Raw genomic sequence first — 17,394 nt, 5'->3', positions numbered from 1 at the left:
TATTTTGAGAGAGAGGGAGAGAGAGAGAGAGAGAGGCAGAGAGAGGGAGAGACAAAATCTGAAGCAGGCTCTGTGTTGTCAGCGCAGAGCCCGACATGGGGCTCGAACTCGCAAACTGTGAGATCATGACCTGAGCCGAGATCAAGAGTTGGATGCTTAACTGACTGAGCCACCCAGGTGCCCCCAGCCCCCCTTTTAAAACAAAAGGGGAAGGATGCTAATATTTATAAATGCCAGTTCTTGACATATATCATTTCACTGACTCTTCATCACAGCCTTGTGTGGGAGGATTGTGGTTGCCTCTCGGAAGAGGAGGGAGCTGAGCCTTGGGAAGAGGCAGAACTTACTCAGGGTCCTGCAGCTAGCAAGAGGCAGAGCTAGGGCTCCAAAGCCTGATTTTCCCCAGCCTCTGTGCTCACAGGCCCAGCCAGCTGAGGGTCTGCTCTGGGCCAGCCACCCGCCTCTCTTGTCCTGCCCGAACCTGTCTTCTTTCTTGGACAGTCTTATCAGCCTGGGGGTGGGACCCAATCTCTGCTCCTCCCACAGACCACACACAGGACCAGGGAACAGAGCAGGGGCTCTGGCAGAAAGATGCAGAAAGATGTGAGGCTCAGTATGGGCGGGGGGGAGGGCAGTTTTCATGGCCCTTGCTCATCTGCTGTGTCAGTTTCTAATGGTTTAAGTTTTACTGGGGGGGTGGTTGTAAAAGCAGGACGTGTGTGTGGTAGAAGATAGGAGTCATCCTTGATTCCTTTCCTTGCCCACTCCCTCACATCCAGCCATCTGTGGAGGGGCTCTGCTACAGCACGCACTCCGAATCTGTTGAGTCCGCCCTCAGCTGGCCCAGGCGCCACGTGACCGGCAGCTGTGACAGCCAGCCCACTGGGTCCTTGCTCTCCTGCCCGCGCCTTTAAACCCAGTCTCCACTCAGCAGCCCCAGGGAACTTTTCACAATGAAGGAAAAGTCGCAGCCTTTTCATCACACTGGAGGGGAAGCTGAAAGCCCTTACCTCCGTCCCGAGGGCCCAGCCTCCCTCTGCTTCATTCCTCACAGTTGCCCACACTCTGCCCACCTCATGCCAGGCCCCTGGCCTGCCTGCTGCTCCTCAGAAACACCGGGCTCCTGCCCACCTCTGCTCCCCTCCTCCTCCTGTCCAAGGAGAGACGGATTTCTTATCCCGTAGGATATGAATATATGAATTCAGGTCTGACGTCTGCACAAAGACCTTCCCCCGACCCACCAGCTGGAGTAACCCCTAGTCCCACCCCAGGACCTCTCTCACACTACTTGGTTTGATGATCTTATTTGGACTTGTTGCTCTTTGCAATGAACTTGCTCATTTATTTGCTTATCATCTGTACCCCCATCCCCTTGAGAGTATCAAACTTGTCTGTTTTGTACCCCCACTCAATCCTCAGGACCAGCACCCACCACCCCCCCCCCCGTCCTGCCTATTGTACACCTAGAATATAGTAAATGCTCAGTAAGTATTTGGAGGAAAAAATGAAAAATAACAGAAACATGGCAAGGAGAAATAGATTACACAATTGTGGATATAGGAGCAGTTAATAATGTCATGTGTGTGTGTGTGTGAGTGTGTGAGTGAGTGTGTGTGTGTGTGTGTGTGTGTGTGTGTGTGTGGCTTGGAATCATCTGCTCTTTTAATGAGAGGGCTGGGCCTGAGCCTGAAGCACTACATGCATGTGCATACTGGTCACACACACACAGACACACACACACACACGCATGTGCACACATATGTGTTTCCCTGTTGGGTAGCAGCATAATCTCCGGTGAGTTTTTTCACCTTTTAGGCCTCAGTTGCTCCACCTGTGGAATGGGGCTGCTGGGGCTGGAGGTGCAGGCCTGGATGCCATGGCCTCTGGATGTCAGCCCTTGCCTGTGGAGGGACACCATGGGCAGTGTGCCCGCTGGCCTGCCGGGCTGTACTGAGCAGGCTGGGAGGTGTTTAGATAAGTCCGCTTGTCACAGGGCTGCTTCCCGCTGACCTCTGAGGTGAGGATCTCGTCCAGGCAGGAGGGAGTGGGGGGGGGGGTGGCGGCAGGAAGTGGGCACAGAGGCTTGAAGACGTGAGCTTTGCTGCTAGAAGGTGGATTGCGTTCACAGTTGAGGTCTCTTGGATGCACCAGTAGCTTGACCTTGATGTGTTTTCATTTTTGTGTGCGTGCTTGCGTTTTAAAAAATATTTCAATACATTCATTTTATTTCTTGAAACTTTTTCTTGCAATTGCCACAGAAAGAATTTTTATGAAATTTAAAAGGGAAAAAAACCACACACACACACACCTGTATTTTCACCAACCCAAGACAACAACTGTCCCCTGCCTGCCTCCTTGCCCTTTTCCTGTGAAGACAATACTGGGACCTTGCAGAAAATGTTGGGGGGGGGGTAGAAGGGGCTCTTGACCTTAGACAAGTTACTTCATCTCTCTATATAGGCCTTAGTTTCCTCATCCAAAAAAAGGTAATGCATCATAATTGTGCCCTCTTACAGTTCTTATGCAGATTACATGAGTCAACGTTTATAAAGCACTTAGAAAGGTGCCTGGCACTTAGTATGTATTTGTTAAATAAAAGGAGTAAATAAATAGAAAGGAAGGGACACTCATAATGCTGCCATCATGGCACGAAGAGGCAGCTGTGGAAGTTTGTCCTTAGGGTCAGAAATCAAGAGCTTAAGCCCTGACTCTGCCCTTAGTCCCCCATGTAACCAGGAGCACATATGGCTTCTTTAAGACTCAGCTCCTCCGTCTGTAAAATGGGTATGTAATCTGCACCCCATGATGCTGCTGCACAGGGTGAGGGGTAACGGGTGCACGTGGGCTCAGTGAGCACAGGGCCCCTGCACAGCACTGCAACCCAGCCCCCACCTTCATCCGTCTTCTCAGTTTTCTTGCTCAATATTGTTATAGCTCCGTGTTGCTACCAGCCTCCGTGTTTATCATTTTTTTTTTAAATTTTTTTTTCAACGTTTTATTTATTTTTGGGACAGAGAGAGACAGAGCATGAACGGGGGAGGGGCAGAGAGAGAGGGAGACACAGAATCGGAAACAGGCTCCAGGCTCTGAGCCATCAGCCCAGAGCCTGACGCGGGGCTCGAACTCACGGACCGCGAGATCGTGACCTGGCTGAAGTCGGACGCTTAACCGACTGCGCCACCCAGGCGCCCCCGTGTTTATCATTTTTAATGGCTGTGTGATATTCCATTGAGCAGAGGTGTCACAACGCACTTTGTCTTCTCTATTGTGGGATGTTTAGGCAGCTTCCAGTATCTTGCTGCTATAAATAACCTTTCCGTGAACATCTCTGTGGCTGGAGCACTTCCCCTCTGATGGATGATTTCCCCAGGCAACTTCAGTGACATTCGTTGAGGCTGCTTTATCGGGAGGACTGAGGGGCGGGCAGTGGGACTAGGAGCTGGGGGAACAAGGTTCTGGTTTTTCCTTTGTCTGTCTGCCACTCTCTCACACACTCTCTCTGTATGACCTTGAGCAAATCCCTTCCTTTCCCTGGACCTCAGTTTTCTTCAAGTGTTGTGGCCAGGGACTGAGAGAGGCTTGGTCCAGAGCTGTGCTGTCCCCTGTGGCAGCCACTAGCCATCTGTGGCTATTTTTATTTAAATATAAATTAATTAAGGGGCACCTGGGTGGCTCAGTCAGTTAGGCGTCCAGCTCTTGATTTTGGCTCAGGTCGTGATCTCACAGTTCATGAGTTCGGGCCCCATGACAGGCTCCATGCTGTCAGCACAGAGCCTGCTTGGAATTTTCTCTCTCTCCCTCTCCCTCTGTTCCTCCCTGGCTCGCGCGTGCTCGTGCTCTCTCCCCCTTTCTCTCTCTCTCTCAAAATAAAAAATAAACTTTAAATAAATAAATAAATATTAATTAAATAAACTTTAAAAACCAGTTTCTTAGCCACACTGTGCACAACAGAACCCAGTTGTGGCTGCCGGTGGCTACCACATTGGGCAGCACAGGTATAGAACATGCCCATCATTGCGGAAAGCTCTGCAGGACTGTGCCAGTCATCATGCCTTCTTCTAGAACTAAGAAGAGGGCAAACAGCCCTTAGCTCAGAGGACTCATTAAGGACCTAACAAGACTTAGTGGCTTTCCACAGGCCAGGGCCTCTGGTAGTGTCCAGAGTCTGAAATATCCATGTCCTGTGTCTTTCTCCAAGAGAGAAGCTGGGCAAGAATATGGGCCCAAGAGAGGTGGCCCCAGCAGGGGACAGTGCCCAAGGGAGGCCGGCATGAAGACAGAGTAGGTGGTCTCCTGATTTCTCAGCCGGGAGGGCAGCTGGAGGACAGGTGCCGCAGCTCTCTGCGCTGTCCTCTCTGGATTCTTTTAGAAGTCTGGCCTAGAGAGCAAAGATTGCTGCCTCACTCATCTTGCCCTGTGCTGGCTGCCTGGGGCCCTAAGCCCGGTTCTGGGCACTTGCTGGGAGAGGAGCTGTGAGAAGCGAGCCCACGGCACCAGGAAGAAGCTGCTTCCCTCCCCACCACCACTTGACATACCCGCTCTGGCCACACTTGCCCCCTCCTCTCCCCTTCCACCTTCTGCAGTTGCTTTTCTGCAGCCTGGAGGTAGCACGGGGGCGGGGGAGAGGTACCCAGGGCAGGGGAATAGAGGAAGTAAGCGGAGAGAAACTTGGCTGGCTTTGGTCTCGCCTTTGCCGAAGCGTGGCTGCCTTCTGCCCTGCCCCCGTGCCCAATGCTCCTCTGTCCCCATATGAACCCTACTGCTCACTCTGGTTTCTCCTGTTTTCCAGGGATCCCATGGCCATGTCCTGGCTGCCTTGAGTCTGTGAGGCCACACAGCCTCCCACCTGCATCTCCAGGGCTCTGTCCCTGTCCAGCCCCTGGACCAGCTTCCGAGTCTACTCCTCACCCCAGCCCGGGGACGCCTCAAGCTTCAGGACTCAGTGGGGCACAGTAGCAGTCACGGTAGGTGGCGACCCCACTCTGCTCTCTCTTGGCTCCTGGGAATACTTAGCTGAGCCTTCTTGGTCTCTGGAATAAGAAGGATACCTTTCTGAACACCATATCTGTCACCGTATCCCTTTGGTTGCACATCGCAAAAAAACTTATTTCAATAAAATACAAGTATCAGCTCATGTAACTGAAGTATCCAGAGGTGGATGGGGCTTCTGGCAGGGCTTCATCCAGCGGTTCAAACAGTGTGGCCAGGACCTGTTTTCTGTCTGCATTTCTCTGCTCCCTCTTCCTTGGTGGTGGCTCCACCTCTATGAGCATTTCACATGACATGGTCACAGGATGTCTGCCAACGGTTTCTGGGGCAGTATGCTTCCAGGTTTAAATCTGGGGTCAGGGGTGGAGACAAAATCTGCTTTCTTGATAGAACAAATAAAAGCCCTGGGGTTGATCTCTTGGGCCCTGTTGGCAGGATTTGGATCATCCTGACCCCTTTGGCTGGGTCCACAGGTCTTGGAAACTTAAAGGGACTGGGGGTCAGGGTCTGTCCTTCCCCAACCATGTGACCAGGAGTGAGGACAGGGTGTTTCCCCAAAGGAAGCTTGGGGTCCTGCTGGTAGAAGGAGTTGCCCCCAAGTGAGGGAGGCAAATAACAAATGATCGGTGGAGTCTCCCCAGCTTGGACAGCTTAAAGTCAGTCCCAGATAGATACAGATATGCTGTGGGTCCTTGGGCAGATCCCTATGCCTCTCTGAGCCTCAGTTTCCTTACCTGACGATGAACCTCACCTGGCAGGGGTGCTATGAGAACTACCTGAAACGATGTGTGGGAAGCACTGGTGTCTATAGCAGGTGCTCAGTAAATCCTTTTCTGTGCCCCTTCCCTTTCTCTCCTGGGGAGTTTGGAACATCCTGTTTCCTTCAAACTTGGAAGGAGCTGCGTAGGAAGTATTGTCAGGATCCCTAGAAGCAAAGTCTGAGACAAGGATTTGTGAACATGAGGTTCACTGAGGGTGGGCTTTTGGGAAAAGGGAGGAAGAGAAGAAGTTGGGGCGGGTATGAGAGCCCCATGAGTGAGGTCGTGGCCTTGGGCTGGTCCAGGGGGCCCTGGTGTAGAGTTGACACCACAGAATTGTCCCCTAGACAAGGTGGCCAGGCTTTTGTACCCCTGTATCAATCAGTCACTGACTGTGGGCCATGCCTGCGGTGCCTGTGGGTGGCCCCCATTTGCAGAGGGCAATTCTCTGGAGAAGGGGGTGCAGTGAGCTGAGGAGGGGCTCTGGGAAGGCACCACTTAATACAGGAAGGCAGGATCGTGTCCCTGGCCTGGCCAGTCCTAGAGGAGCCCTGCTCTGCTGCCTCCTCTGGCTTTTGCTCCCCTGGCCCCAGACAGCAGTGCCAGTCCCTTCCACTCGCCTTTCGAGAATCTTTTTCCACCCCAGGCCTCCGTGTCCTCCCTGTGCCCCCTGCCTCTTCCCTAATCGTTCTTCTTTCCTCCCTTCAACTTTAGTCAATCATGCAGTTCCCCCACCTACTATGCCCTTCCTTGCTCTCTACCTCATCCTCTTTGTCAGGCCTGTGGGGGTCCCTCCCTCTCTGCTCACTGCTCCAGCCAATGTTTATCTCCTTTAGTCCTTCCTCCAGCTGCACCCTTTTTACAGATGGAAAGGCCAAGGCCCAGTGTGTACTTCCTCACGAATACTTCGTGGGTTCCTACAGCAGTGCCAGAGTGTGTTGCTCTCTTTGCCTTGGCCACTAGGAAGCTCATAGCTGGTTTGTGGCCCATTTCTGAGAAGTGCTGAGGATGCTGGCATACATACAGTTGCTCAGTCGCCTTCCCTCTGACTTCTCTCTCATTTTCTCCTTTTTCTGATTTCTTTTCTTATTTTTCAGCTTCTGCTTTCTCGGCAGCCTCAAACTCTTTTAGAAGGTGGTGGGGTATCAAAAACCAAGAGTGGCCTTGGCTAAAACATTCAGCCAAATACTAGGCTTTCCCCTTCCTAAGGGTAGCTGGGGTGGGAGAGTCTCCCCCAGGCCTAGGGCTGAGCCCGTCCCCAAGGAGACACCAAAGCCTGACCACGGTAGCCCCGGCATAGCACCCATCCTGCCCTCCGTGGGTCGGGAATGACATTGTTCTGCTTCCTACCCTTTTCCCTCCCCACTTTTCATCTTATCAGAAGCTAATGAAAGAGGCTGGGAAACCCAATCCTCTGGTAATTAAATTTACTTAACGGGTATTCAAGTGGAGTAATGAGAAGTTTAATGCAGTGATTAGATTTTTCTTTAATTAATTAAAATGAGAACCATGTGTCTTGCCAGCAAACCAACTTGACCCTCTGCTTGAAGAGTAGCAGCCAGGGATGGTGGGGGGCTTGGCTGCGTGGCTGGGGGCTGCAGGGTGGATGCAGGCCCCTGCCCCGGCACCATAGCTCCTGGAAGTGAGCCTAGCTCTGATGTCCACCCAGGGCCGTCTCTGACCCCGCTCCCATTTCTGAGCCCTGCGAGTGCCAGGACCGGGTAGGCCCCGAGTCTCCCAGGGCCAGGGGATCCAACAGTCCCCACACTCAGGCAGCTGAAAGCGGACCCGGAATGGAGGTTTCAGAGGGGGGTCGGCAAGCGTGGCTTAAAGCAAAGAGCACAGAGGAGGGATTTGAGGCACTGCGACAGATGGAGGCATTTTGGGATCACATTTCAATGCACGGGCCAGTGGACACCTTCACCTGCGTGTTGTCAGACCTGGGTTTACCTCCGTTGGCTTTATCAGGGCTGATGGAGTGAGGGCAGTGGGGTGGATAATCGAGAAATCTGAGATAACCCACAAAACGCTTCTCCTTGACTCGGGAATGCAGTGATGCCAGAAGGCTGACCATCCTTGCTGTGTTTCTGAAGGCCAGTTAGGAATGCAAGGAAGTACTCCCCCCACACCGGCCCCTGAGCTGCCTCTGCAGGGGTCAGGTGGTGGCTCGGGTAATGGGAATATGAGAATCCCGGCATAGCTGTCTGGAATGGAGCACAGAACGGTCCTCGCCAGGGTAGAGGGTGGGCATAATGAGGACTGAGAAGACAGGCTGCAGCTCCCCAGGGGCAGAATATGTTGTTTTCAAGCAGTGGGTAAGGCTAGGGGGAGTCCTGAGCCCTTCATGGTGGAGAGGCAGAGAACTTCCTTTATTGAGCCTTGACCCCACACCCACAACTGAACCTTGATCCTGGGCAGACTGAACCTTGATCCCAGTCCTAGACTGAACCCTGATCCCAGCCCCACACTTAGCCCAGCATTGTCACGCACATGCCAGCCGAGTAACAGGTGCTGGGGTGGGAGGGGTGAGGGGCCCTATTTGTCCATCCTCACTGCCAGCTCTCCTGCCTGTGGGCAGGACTCCTGTGCCAGGCCCCTCACTAGTCCCTGGAATGGCCAAGATGAGTCAGACATGGTCCCTGCCCACAGGGCCGGTGGGGGAGGCGACAAGCAAACAGGCACTGAGTGATCAGAGCTGAGGTGGGGGAGGCCCAGAGGGCTGAGGGCCCAGGATCTGTACTAAGAGCTTCCTCTGAAGGCAGGTGGGAGGGGGAGGTGCTGGAGGCGGGCCAGTGGGGAGGCTGACACTGGTCTGCAAGAGGTGAAGAGGATGGTGCCAGCGGGGGGCGGCGGGGGTGCTAGGGTGAGCGATTCTCCCCCCGCCCCCCCACCTCCCGTAAGAACTGGCTGTGACTCCTCCAGGCCGTCCTCAGCTCTGGAGGAACCAAGGGACTCACGTGTGGGGAGGGTTGATGGGGTGCCCGGCACTGGGCTGATAACGTTACCTTACAAGGAAAGCATGTTTATCCATTGCATGAGGAGGAAACGAGGTGTGCAGGGACTGGCCTAATGCTACACGGCTGGCCGGGTGGGGCGGGTTCCCAGTGCTCGCCTGCCTGCGGGCCTGCACACTGCTGTTCTGTGGTCTGCAGGGGAATGAACTTACCCGGGGGGGCAGGAGTCAGCTTCTGACTCCTCCACTCCCACCTGGGCGAATACAGCCCCAGCACTGGTGGGGGCTGGGGGTTCGGTGCTTGAGCCCGGGCCAGTCAGAGTGGCGTGTGGGGCTTCCTGATGCTGCTGGAGCAGGAGCAGGGAGTGAGGGAAGAGAGGAGGGTCCTGTCTGGGTAGGGGACTAGCCCCAGGAACGAGGGTCTTCTGCTTTCTTCACCCCCCCACTCCTCCCCTCTGCTAATCCCTCCCTCTAGATTCCTCTTCCGGCCCATTTCCCTTCTTCTTCTTTCCTTTCTGAAAAACCAGGCCTAGAGAAACCACCCAGCCAGCTGCCCACTGCTCCCATGTGGGGCAGGGACCTGCTCAAGACCGTGGGGCTCTGCCTCTCTTAGGTCTTTAAAGTAGAGTCTGAAATCACATTATCATGAACGTAAACACAAGGATTGCATTTGCATACTTTTCCTGGCCATGCGCACACACCAGTTCATGCTGCACGGGTAGATGCACCCAGGAAGCCACCCCTCTGTCCCAGGCACCATGCTGCCCCAGACGTGTTCATCTCTCCTGCCTGGATTCTGGGTGCGGTAAATCACTGCCTCATTTAATTCTCTCAACAGCCTGGGAGGTTATTTATACAGGTGAGGGAACCAGGCAAGGTCAGGAACTAGGCCCCAGTCACACCACCAAGTGCAAAGGTGAAGCTTGCCTGACAAGCTCAGATCCTAGGCCAAGCCACCCCTCCAGATTACCCCCACCTCGCCTCTGGGCAGTTCCCCCTCCCTCTTTCTCTCCCCAAACCTCCCCCCAAACCCCTCCTCATCCACTGCCACTTCGCTCCTTGCTGCATCCGCCAGCCAGATCCAAGGACTCTTTCCCAGGGCTCCCCACACGTTCCCACCTCCAGGCCCTTGTCCAAGCTGTTCCAGGCCCCTGAATTCCCCTCCCCAACTCCATCTGCTCCGGCCCCCTTCGTCTTACTAGGCTGGGCCCAAATGATGCCACTTCTTTCATGGAGACACCCTGTCTGCTCTCACTCTGATCAGAAGTCACCCCCCCACCCCTGCCCAGCACCATCCTCCAGCTCTTTCCTACCCCCCCCCCATCTTAGGCTCTTGGCTTTCCTGTGTCTGACCTTGCATCTGTGTGAAAGGCAGGGCCCTGGCTTCCCAGGCCAGTTACCCCCAGAGCCTGGCGCACAGAAGCTGCACAGGAGGTAGCGGGGTCCTTGTCTGGGGAGGGGCTGCACCTCTACAAACTCATCCCTTTCCTCGGCAGTTCTGGCTCAGACGGCCTCTCACAGCAGTGGCCCCAGCCCCCTGAGGAGACCAGCCCCGTGGCCTGCCAGATGCTCACTGTAGCCCTGGCTGGTGAGGACGGGGGGCAGGCTTCTGGCCCCAGCAGACCTCCCTGTGCCCAAGTCCTGGAGGGCAAGAACAAGGCAAACCCACCTTTGGGGTTCACAGGAAAGTCTTGGGGCCACCAGGTACAGCTACCAGGGTAGTCCAGTGCTGGTGGATGGCTGCATGGGCACTCTGCCTGGCTGTACTCACTGGCTCTGCTGATGACTGGCTGTGTGACTTAGAACAAGTCATGTAGTCTTCCCGTGCCTCAGTTTCCTCATCTGTTAAATGAGGTGATGACAAACCTACCTAGCGTTGCTCTAAGGATTAAGCGAGTCAATACAGTGTAAAGCACATAGCACAGCCCTAACACAGACACACTGCGTGTGCGTCCTGGCAGTTGACTGTCACCATCACTATGGGAGGGAGCCTGGAGGCTGCGTAGGGCCCAGCATTCAGGGAGAGTTTCCAGTAGGTGGTGACACATGAGCACCAACTTGAAAGATGAGGCTCAGGGGCAGTGAAGGACATACCCAGACGAGGGAACCACACAGATGAAGACCCAGAGGCAGTTTGGGGGACATACGAGGGATCTGGCTGTGTCTAGACTTAAGGTCGGAATAGACCAGGAGGCGATCCCAGCTGGTGGTACACAAAGGCTGTGTCCTGAGGGACCCTGGGTCCACACTGAGGGGTTTAGTCCTACTGCCTGTGAAGGGCCATGAAAGGGGGTACTTTTTCCCCTTTCTTTCTTTTTTAATATTTGCTCATGCAAAAACATTGAAACAGTACAGAAGTGTGTCCTGTTAAGTATGGAAGTTCCCTCTTTGCCCTTAAATCTTATTCTGTCAAGGTCTGGTGTACCTCCTTCCAGAACTTTTTCTGTGCCTTACAAATTTATTTATTGTATATTACTTTTTTTTTAAAGATTTTATTTTTAAGTTATCCCTACACCCAATGTGGGGCTCACACTCAATGTCAAGATCAAAAGTTGCACACTCCACCGACTGAGCCAGCCAGGTGCCTCCGTATATTACTTTTAAAAAAATGGAATAGTATTATGCACATTATTCCATAACTTCCATTTTTCACTTCCCAGTGTGTTGTGGGCATCTGTCAGTGTCCCAGCATACGGGTGTGTGGTATTTTTAATGGTTGCCTAATATTCCCTTGTTTGGACATAGTGTAATTTATGTAACTATTCCTGGGTTGATGGATCTTTAGGTTGTCTTCAGTTTTTCACTCTTGCAAATAATGCTTCAGTGACCATCCTTGCGTATCTGTCTTGCTGACATGTGTAAGCATTTGTGTGGGATTGATTTCTAGGCATGGAATTGCCCGGGTGAAGGGTATGTTTATTAAATTTTGCTGGGTAGTGCCACAGTGCTCTTCCAAAGGGCCAGGCCAGGTTATGCTCCCGCTCTCAGTATCTGTGGGTGGCCATTTCCCCATGCCGTCCTCTGCACTGAACATTATCAAGCTTTTTAATTTTTGCTAATCCAGAAAATCGTCTTGCTGTGGTTTCAGCACTCACTTGCCTTCTCCCCAGCGAGGCTGAGCATCTTTTCATGCGGTTATGGACCATTGTGTTTCCTCCTCTGTGAATTGACTGTTCATATCCTTTGCTCATTTTTCTTTCTTTTTTTCTTTTTCCTTTTTCTTATTGATATAAAGGAGCTTTTAGATTATTAGGAATTTTAAAACTTCTTGTCTGTTGTGCGTGTTGAAAATATTTTCCCTAGTCTGCTGTTTGTCTTTTTAACTTTGTTTATGGTCTCTTTGGCCATATAGAAGCTTTAGATCTTTATTTAGTCAGATCTGTCAGACTTCTCCTCAGGGCTTGTGAGTTTCACATCCTGCTTGGCCAGCCTTCCTGGAAGGGTTTTAAGTGGAGGTCAGATGGGTGACTGGGTAAGGTCACTCGGATTGCCACTGTGAGGAGCACGGGTGGAGGGGGGACAGCAAGAGGATAGGAAGCAGCTGAGACCTTTGTGCTGGGGTGGGGGTAGGGGAAAACGGGAAGAAGGTGAGTTTGGGAAATATTCCGGGATCGACTGCCCATGATCATAGGATGCGAGGATGAGAGAGGGAGAGAAAAAGGACTTTGGGGTGATGCCCGGGTGTATGGCTAAATCGGGGACAGGATTAGGGAGGGAAATGCCTGCAGGTGCACACGAGTACTCACCTTGGCAGGAGCACGGCACATATGAATACACATACGCACACGCATGTACGTGCTTCAAGTTCTGGAGATTGGTGTCTAGACTGTGGCTCCATGGAGGGGGTATAGTGTGGGCTCTACTCTGTGGATTAGCTGTTCTCTGCCAGGTACTGTAGGCAGCATCACACACGCGCACTCTAATCTGAACTAAGATATGAAGTATATTTTAGAGATGAAGAACCAGACCCAGAGAGGTTAAGTAACTTGCTCAAGGCCACAGAGCTAGTAAGTAACAGAAAGGGGATTTTTCTCAACAACTTAGATCTGACCACCCACACAGAATACCCACCAACATCATTGAGGAGCCTTTCATTCATTTCTAACCTGACCAACCCAGTTTTATCGGGACTCTTAGGATGAGTGCTGGAACCAGACCGCATGGGTGGGAAATGCAGCCCCATTCCTTACAAGCCAAGTTACTTTGCCTCTCCGTGCCTCGGTTTCCCCATTCTGAAAATGTAGATGATCACAGTACTCACCTTGTGGGGTGTTGGTGGAGATTAAGTGTGTTAGCACCTATGAAGTGCTGAGCCCCCTCGGGGCTCATTGGATGCTCTCCACAATGACTCCGATGATGATGATAGCAAGGTGTTCACCTCACCTGCATCTGTCCCTCTTTTCAATCTTCTTCCTCCTCCATTTTCCCTCCACCTGTCACCTCTCTCCTATGCCAGCTCTTCCCCGTGGGAACTTCTTTCAACATTTGCCTTTGAACCTCTGTCCTCTGTTTTCAGCCCCAAAGCCCTCCACAGACAGTGAATTAAAGTCCAGTCATTCAGCAAAAACCATTCAGAGGAGAACGATTCATTCTGCACTCAGGGAATCCTCCCCCAAGCAGTTCTAGTCAGGCATTTTCTGCAAGCCCATGCGTTCATCCCAACATTATCCGGTCTCTGAGAACCAGACCATAACATCCAGATCTAAAACTCCTTCCTCCCTGAGTATAGACGCTCAGGTGCACTTTCGAGGTGGGGGGTCTGAGCTGACCCCAGGCCAGCCAACTCTCCACTCTAGCCATGAGCCATCACTGGATCCCTGACCCCAGGATGAGTCATTCTCAGAATCGTTGGCCAGAAAACTTGCCCATAGGAAACAAAAGCAGAGAGCACAGCAAATTTTGAGCACATTTTCTTCCCACGAGCATATCTAAGCACATCCTGTGGCTGTGAGGGGTGGGTGCAAGGTGTTCAAACCAGGGTAAAACCTCAGGTCTGCACCCAATTAAAAATTTATCACTGAAATCACCAAACTCACCATTAAGGATTTCTCATCATTGAAATAAGCTCCCAGGTAAAGAAATCCTTGTGATAAAGAATGGAGCAGTTATTGCCTGTTTCTTGTAGGATTTTGTTTTCATTTGCATGGTATCAGTCACATCTGTTTATTTTTGACCCAACGGATGGCAGAACTCACTCCAGTCCTTCCCAGGGGACTGTTACACCTGACTACAGACCCGCCCCCCCACCCCCACCCCAAGGCCCTGGCAGAAGATTCTTTATGACTGCTTTGGGGAAGCCTGGTCACCATGTCCCCAGGGTCCCACCAAGCCTGTCCCCAGGTTCCACCAAGCCTGGCTTTGTCCCAAGGGCTTCTTCAACACCTTCCCCCACCTCCAACCCAAGCCCCCTTCCCCAGCATACCATAGTACCTCTATAGGGTGCTGTGCCGTGCTGTGATTTCCAACTAGCCTGGCCAAAGTTCAAAGCCAGATGAGCCTTTGGATACACACTGACACCAGCATCGGTGCTCACACTTAAGAACCTTCTCAAGTTTGCCCTTATGATAGAAGGGTCTTTTTCTAATGGCGTCAAGGAAGCCATGTTGTACCCTTTTTGTTTTTCAGGAGGGGTGGAGGGGAGGGAGTATATTTTACTACAGCCAGATCTTACTTCTTGGAAAAATTGAGGAAGTCACAGGGGCATTTGTGGACATTAGGGGATTTCCCCTCAGGTCGCTTGACAGAGCCTGTTATCTTGAGGGACTGTCTCTTCTCCCTATTCCCTGCATGGTCCCACAGAAGCACACAACATTTCAGGTGATAATTGCCAAAGTAAAGTGCCGATAAGTTCAAAATATAAGTGTATAATTAAGCTTGAAGCTTGCTGTCATTCGTGGTTCCAGGGCCACGAGTCAGAGTCCCCCACCCCCAGTTGTCAATCCAGGGAAGACTCATAGGGGGCCCCAGGGCCTTTCTAGAGCTGATCCTAGACCAGAGTCAGGGGCAGAGCTCTGAGGATGCCCCAGCCTTTGTTCTAAAGTGCATTTCAAGCCCTTGAATGTAAGCCAAGGCCCCACTGTCATGGAAATGCTACCGCTTGCCTCTGCTCACATGTCCCTTCTCCAGATGGGAATTGCCCTGCTGGTGGATCCTGCTATAGGCCCTGAAACTTCCCCCTTTTCCTTGTGGATAGAGAACCCTTCAAACTGGGGGTTGACATATTTCTGCCCCCCACTGAAATCCTAGTTATTTAGGGGCTCCCAAATGGAGCTTAGTTCTCTCACTCAGAAAGTCATCAAGCATCCCCTCAAACCAAATACAGGTCATGTGCCCCAAGTGGCCAGGGGTGATATGGTAGGAAAGACAAGATTGTGCTAAACCAACAGGTTTTTTAGGGACTCTTGGTGATTTAGTGCAACAAAGCCTCCCTTATTCTTTCTTCCTTTATTTACAGTATATCCTTTGTTTCCATTATACATCCAGTGTGGGAAGTGGGGAGGGTGGCAGACTCTGGTCCATAGTCATGTAGGGGCCCAGGCCGATAGAAGCTCCACCATCTTGTAGCTGTCCTACCTGGAACACATGGTCTCTTCCAGTCACTGTGGCAAAGAAGAGAAAGTGGTAGAGTCTTAAATGCTTTGGCCCAGCAATGACACACACCACTTTTGTTCCTAGCCCACCGACCAAAACTTCTTCTCATATAGCCTCAACTCACTGCAAGGGGGCGCTGAGAAAGTGTAGGGGACACTATGCTGGGATGGAGGAAATGCACCCAGACGTTAGTGAGCAGTAAAATCCTCTGTACAAGGGATATTGTGGGACCACTAAGAGCAAGGGTTTCAGAAGACCCAAGGCCATGACTTTGGCTCATTCTTTCCACTTGGGGTGGCCGAGGCCAGGGAAACCCAGAGTGTCTGGCAGGGCCTGATGAGAAAAGCTTTGGGATACTGAGCAACCAGAACTCTCATATGTTGCTGGTGAGACTGCAATATGGGGCACAGCCACTTCAGAAAACAGTTTGGCAAAAAAAAAAAAAAAAAAAAAGAAAGAGAAAAGAGAAGACAAACCGTTTGGCAGTTTCCTATAAAGTTAAAAATATGTTTATCATATAACCCAGCAATCCTAATGCTAGGGATTTACCCAAGAGAAGTAACAACTTATGTTCACATAAAAACCTGTATGTGAATATTTATAGTGGCTTTATTCATAGTCACCAAAAGCTGGAAACAGCCCAAATGTCCTTCAGCTAGTGAATGGGTAAACAATTGAATACTATTCAGCAATAAAAAAGAATGAAATTTGGAACAACAGAGAAACAACAAAGGTAAATCTCCAATGCATTATATGCTAAATGAATAAAGCCAGGCTCCAAAGGATACATACAGATAAAGCCATTTGTATGCCATTCTGGAAAAGGCAAAACTATAGAGACAGAAAATAGATCAGTGGTTGTTAGGGGCTGGGGTTGGGGAGGAGTTGGCTACAAAAGGACAGCACGTGGAGACTTTTCGGGTGGTAGAATTGTTCTAGACCTTGAATGTGGTAGTGGTAACATGGCTGCATGCAGCTGTCAGAACTCACAGAACTGCACTGGAAAGTGTAGATTTTACTCTAGGTAAATTGTAGCTCAATTAACCTGCCTGGAAAAAAAATGCTCGCTGTGAGGTTGTTGAGACAGGGAAACTGGAGTGACATCAGTCAGAGTAGCGTGACTCGGGTTAGGAGGGCCGCCCTCATACAGAGGTCAGGGAGGGCTTTCTGAGGAGGTGTCTGGAACTGAACCTGGACACTTGGATGAGGAGAAGGAGCCAGGCCTGCGAGGATCAGGAGGAGGTGGGGGCCAGGCAGAGAGAGGCTGGTGCTGTGCCAGGGAGGAGGCGAGGGCAGGAGCTTCCATTCTCTCTGGGCATGATGGCACCACTGGGGGGCATATATAGAGGGTGACCGAAACTCTGATGTGGGTCAGGCAGCCCAAGGAGCAGGGCAGGGTGAGGGGGGCAGGCAGGAAACAGCAGCTTGTGACCACGTGCAGGAGGAGGGCCATGTGATGGAGGGGTGCCCTGACAAGGAGGAGAGGGGTCAGGGAGCCTCCTGCGGGGAGGAGTGTTCAGCCAGCCAGAGACTTGCAGGCTGGGACAGGGGACTGGCACGGAGGGCCCGGGGGTAGGGGGCCTTTGGGACCTTGCTAAGGGTGCTGTGGGTGCTGGTGAGGCAGAGGCCAGACATCCTGGGTTGACTAGCAGAAGCCCATCATAGTTGCACTAACCTTCCTGCTCTCCCATTGCAGTGCATGCTGGGACCGCGACCAATAGGCTGCTGCTCCCCGGGCCCCCAGAGGCTGATCTGTTTGCCTCCCGGCGCCGTCTGACCCAGGTAAGGGGAAAGCAAGGGGACTCATGTCGCCTCACGCCTCTGCTTTGGGTGGGAGGGCTCTGGGAGTGAGGAGCAGGAAGGCCCTCTGTGGATGAGCCCCTCCCAGGGGCAGTGGTGTGGGGCACAGGTGTGGTTTGAAGGCCCTGACAGTAGCAGGGCCTCCTGGGGGACTTGGGGACACTGAGAGGCCCCAGGACATCTAATTCTGCCAGCCTCGGTTTTTCTGACATGGTTGCTGTCTGCGGTTTGTTCAGTGTCGTTTCACCGCACACACTTGCTAAGTACTTTGGCTGTGGTACTTCTGTCTCTGTGGGGCTCCCT

The 17,394-nt window shown here is 52.2% G+C and overlaps 1 protein-coding gene across 1 annotated transcript in view; it reads left to right on the top strand.

Annotated features, from left to right (window-relative positions):
• Window positions 1–4,832: 4,832 nt before the first annotated feature.
• Window positions 4,833–17,394, top strand: part of LINGO1 (leucine rich repeat and Ig domain containing 1) — a 75,409-nt gene continuing 62,847 nt past the window's right edge. The window contains exons 1-2 of the mRNA XM_047074405.1: window positions 4,833–4,964; window positions 16,988–17,073. The gene's annotated coding sequence lies outside the window, so the exon portion shown is untranslated. The remainder of the gene's footprint in view (window positions 4,965–16,987; window positions 17,074–17,394) is intronic.

The sequence above is a fragment of the Lynx rufus genome, unplaced genomic scaffold, assembly GCF_022079265.1.
Source record: "Lynx rufus isolate CCGP_SWC_20201006 ecotype Redwood Valley unplaced genomic scaffold, mLynRuf1.p SCAF_13, whole genome shotgun sequence".
Lineage (NCBI taxonomy): Eukaryota > Metazoa > Chordata > Mammalia > Carnivora > Felidae > Lynx > Lynx rufus.
The sequence above is the reverse complement of the archived record's forward strand: the minus strand, read 5'-3'. Positions and strand labels throughout refer to the sequence as shown.